Source organism: Procambarus clarkii, chromosome 66, assembly GCF_040958095.1.
Source record: "Procambarus clarkii isolate CNS0578487 chromosome 66, FALCON_Pclarkii_2.0, whole genome shotgun sequence".
Lineage (NCBI taxonomy): Eukaryota > Metazoa > Arthropoda > Malacostraca > Decapoda > Cambaridae > Procambarus > Procambarus clarkii.
In genome coordinates, this window is record NC_091215.1 from 2357860 (window position 1) to 2363209 (window position 5350).

Genomic DNA, 5350 nt, shown 5'->3' on the forward strand with positions numbered 1-5350 from the left:
GATATATATCTCAAACATCTCCACTTCCCGAAGGCACCAGATGAGTGAGGAATCCGTCTGCATTTTTCGTCAAGCCACTGTCAATGTGAGAGAACTCGTGTCCAGCTTATAAGCCTATACTTGCATAAACCACAAGTGAAGATTAATAATCTTTGGACAACACCCACCAGTGGGACTCGAACCCAGAAGGCACAACTACCTTCCAGTAGCTGGCATAACTAGTATGCTTTAACCCACTACACCATCAGACCTTACAAAAGAAGTAGATAGTTCGAGATATATATCTCAAACATCTCCACTTCCCGAAGGCACCAGATGAGTGAGGGGTCAGTCTGCATTTTTCGTCAAGCCACTGTCAATGTGAGAGAACTCGTGTCCAGCTTATAAGCCTATACTTGCATAAACCACAAGTGAAGATTAATAATCTTTGGACAACACCCACCAGTGGGACTCGAACCCAGAAAGCACAACTACCTTCCAGTAGCTGGCATAACTAGTATGCTTTAACCCACTACACCATCAGACCTTACAAAAGAAGTAGATAGTTCGAGATATATATCTCAAACATCTACACTTCCCGAAGGCACCAGATGAGTGAGGGGTCAGTCTGCATTTTTCGTCAAGCCACTGTCAATGTGAGAGAACTCGTGTCCAGCTTATAAGCCTATACTTGCATAAACCACAAGTGAAGATTAATAATCTTTGGACAACATCCACCAGTGGGACTCGAACCCAGAAATCACAACTACCTTCCAGTAGCTGGCATAACTAGTATGCTTTAACCCACTACACCATCAGACCTTACAAAAGAAGTAGATAGTTCGAGATATATATCTCAAACATCTCCACTTCCCGAAGGCACCAGATGAGTGAGGGGTCAGTCTGCATTTTTCGTCAAGCCACTGTCAATGTGAGAGAACTCGTGTCCAGCTTATAAGCCTATACTTGCATAAACCACAAGTGAAGATTAATAATCTTTGGACAACACCCACCAGTGGGACTCGAACCCAGAAAGCACAACTACCTTCCAGTAGCTGGCATAACTAGTATGCTTTAACCCACTACACCATCAGACCTTACAAAAGAAGTAGATAGTTCGAGATATATATCTCAAACATCTCCACTTCCCGAAGGCACCAGATGAGTGAGGGCTCAGTCTGCATTTTTCGTCAAGCCACTGTCAATGTGAGAGTACTCGTGTCCAGCTTATAAGCCTATACTTGCATAAACCACAAGTGAAGATTAATAATCTTTGGACAACACCCACCAGTGGGACTCGAACCCAGAAAGCACAACTACCTTCCAGTAGCTGGCATAACTAGTATGCTTTAACCCACTACACCATCAGACCTTACAAAAGAAGTAGATAGTTCGAGATATATATCTCAAACATCTCCACTTCCCGAAGGCACCAGATGAGTGAGGGGTCAGTCTGCATTTTTCGTCAAGCCACTGTCAATGTGAGAGAACTCGTGTCCAGCTTATAAGCCTATACTTGCATAAACCACAAGTGAAGATTAATAATCTTTGGACAACACCCACCAGTGGGACTCGAACCCAGAAAGCACAACTACCTTCCAGTAGCTGGCATAACTAGTATGCTTTAACCCACTACACCATCAGACCTTACAAAAGAAGTAGATAGTTCGAGATATATATCTCAAACATCTCCACTTCCCGAAGGCACCAGATGAGTGAGGGGTCGGTCTGCATTTTTCGTCAAGCCACTGTCAATGTGAGAGAACTCGTGTCCAGCTTATAAGCCTATACTTGCATAAACCACAAGTGAAGATTAATAATCTTTGGACAACACCCACCAGTGGGACTCGAACCCAGAAAGCACAACTACCTTCCAGTAGCTGGCATAACTAGTATGCTTTAACCCACTACACCATCAGACCTTACAAAAGAAGTAGATAGTTCGAGATATATATCTCAAACATCTCCACTTCCCGAAGGCACCAGATGAGTGAGGGGTCAGTCTGCATTTTTCGTCAAGCCACTGTCAATGTGAGAGAACTCGTGTCCAGCTTATAAGCCTATACTTGCATAAACCACAAGTGAAGATTAATAATCTTTGGACAACACCCACCAGTGGGACTCGAACCCAGAAAGCACAACTACCTTCCAGTAGCTGGCATAACTAGTATGCTTTAACCCACTACACCATCAGACCTTACAAAAGAAGTAGATAGTTCGAGATATATATCTCAAACATCTCCACTTCCCGAAGGCACCAGATGAGTGAGGGGTCAGTCTGCATTTTTCGTCAAGCCACTGTCAATGTGAGAGAACTCGTGTCCAGCTTATAAGCCTATACTTGCATAAACCACAAGTGAAGATTAATAATCTTTGGACAACACCCACCAGTGGGACTCGAACCCAGAAAGCACAACTACCTTCCAGTAGCTGGCATAACTAGTATGCTTTAACCCACTACACCATCAGACCTTACAAAAGAAGTAGATAGTTCGAGATATATATCTCAAACATCTCCACTTCCCGAAGGCACCAGATGAGTGAGGGGTCAGTCTGCATTTTTCGTCAAGCCACTGTCAATGTGAGAGAACTCGTGTCCAGCTTATAAGCCTATACTTGCATAAACCACAAGTGAAGATGAATAATCTTTGGACAACACCCACCAGTGGGACTCGAACCCAGAAAGCACAACTACCTTCCAGTAGCTGGCATAACTAGTATGCTTTAACCCACTACACCATCAGACCTTACAAAAGAAGTAGATAGTTCGAGATATATATCTCAAACATCTCCACTTCCCGAAGGCACCAGATGAGTGAGGGGTCAGTCTGCATTTTTCGTCAAGCCACTGTCAATGTGAGAGAACTCGTGTCCAGCTTATAAGCCTATACTTGCATAAACCACAAGTGAAGATTAATAATCTTTGGACAACACCCACCAGTGGGACTTGAACCCAGAAAGCACAACTACCTTCCAGTAGCTGGCATAACTAGTATGCTTTAACCCACTACACCATCAGACCTTACAAAAGAAGTAGATAGTTCGAGATATATATCTCAAACATCTCCACTTCCTGAAGGCACCAGATGAGTGAGGGGTCAGTCTGCATTTTTCGTCAAGCCACTGTCAATGTGAGAGAACTCGTGTCCAGCTTATAAGCCTATACTTGCATAAACCACAAGTGAAGATTAATAATCTTTGGACAACACCCACCAGTGGGACTCGAACCAAGAAATCACAACTACCTTCCAGTAGCTGGCATAACTAGTATGCTTTAACCCACTACACCATCAGACCTTACAAAAGAAGTAGATAGTTCGAGATATATATCTCAAACATCTCCACTTCCCGAAGGCACCAGATGAGTGAGGGGTCAGTCTGCATTTTTCGTCAAGCCACTGTCAATGTGAGAGAACTCGTGTCCAGCTTATAAGCCTATACTTGCATAAACCACAAGTGAAGATTAATAATCTTTGGACAACACCCACCAGTGGGACTCGAACCCAGAAAGCACAACTACCTTCCAGTAGCTGGCATAACTAGTATGCTTTAACCCACTACACCATCAGACCTTACAAAAGAAGTAGATAGTTCGAGATATATATCTCAAACATCTCCACTTCCCGAAGGCACCAGATGAGTGAGGGGTCAGTCTGCATTTTTCGTCAAGCCACTGTCAATGTGAGAGAACTCGTGTCCAGCTTATAAGCCTATACTTGCTTAAACCACAAGTGAAGATTAATAATCTTTGGACAACACCCACCAGTGGGACTCGAACCCAGAAAGCACAACTATCTTCCAGTAGCTGGCATAACTAGTATGCTTTAACCCACTACACCATCAGACCTTACAAAAGAAGTAGATAGTTCGAGATATATATCTCAAACATCTCCACTTCCCGAAGGCACCAGATGAGTGAGGGGTCAGTCTGCATTTTTCGTCAAGCCACTGTCAATGTGAGAGAACTTGTGTCCAGCTTATAAGCCTATACTTGCATAAACCACAAGTGAAGATTAATAATCTTTGGACAACACCCACCAGTGGGACTCGAACCCAGAAAGCACAACTACCTTCCAGTAGCTGGCATAACTAGTATGCTTTAACCCACTACACCATCAGACCTTACAAAAGAAGTAGATAGTTCGAGATATATATCTCAAACATCTCCACTTCCCGAAGGCACCAGATGAGTGAGGGGTCAGTCTGCATTTTTCGTCAAGCCACTGTCAATGTGAGAGAACTCGTGTCCAGCTTGTAAGCCTATACTTGCATAAACCACAAGTGAAGATTAATAATCTTTGGACAACACCCACCAGTGGGACTCGAACCCAGAAAGCACAACTACCTTCCAGTAGCTGGCATAACTAGTATGCTTTAACCCACTACACCATCAGACCTTACAAAAGAAGTAGATAGTTCGAGATATATATCTCTAACATCTCCACTTCCCGAAGGCACCAGATGAGTGAGGGGTCAGTCTGCATTTTTCGTCAAGCCACTGTCAATGTGAGAGAACTCGTGTCCAGCTTATAAGCCTATACTTGCATAAACCACAAGTGAAGATTAATAATCTTTGGACAACACCCACCAGTGGGACTCGAACCCAGAAAGCACAACTACCTTCCAGTAGCTGGCATAACTAGTATGCTTTAACCCACTACACCATCAGACCTTACAAAAGAAGTAGATAGTTCGAGATATATATCTCAAACATCTCCACTTCCCGAAGGCACCAGATGAGTGAGGGGTCAGTCTGCATTTTTCGTCAAGCCACTGTCAATGTGAGAGAACTCGTGTCCAGCTTATAAGCCTATACTTGCATAAACCACAAGTGAAGATTAATAATCTTTGGACAACACCCACCAGTGGGACTCGAACCCAGAAAGCACAACTACCTTCCAGTAGCTGGCATAACTAGTATGCTTTAACCCACTACACCATCAGACCTTACAAAAGAAGTAGATAGTTCGAGATATATATCTCAAACATCTCCACTTCCCGAAGGCACCAGATGAGTGAGGGGTCAGTCTGCATTTTTCGTCAAGCCACTGTCAATGTGAGAGAACTCGTGTCCAGCTTATAAGCCTATACTTGCATAAACACAAGTGAAGATTAATAATCTTTGGACAACACCCACCAGTGGGACTTGAACCCAGAAAGCACAACTACCTTCCAGTAGCTGGCATAACTAGTATGCTTTAACCCACTACACCATCAGACCTTACAAAAGAAGTAGATAGTTCGAGATATATATCTCAAACATCTCCACTTCCCGAAGGCACCAGATGAGTGAGGGGTCAGTCTGCATTTTTCGTCAAGCCACTGTCAATGTGAGAGAACTCTTGTCCAGCTTATAAGCCTATACTTGCAT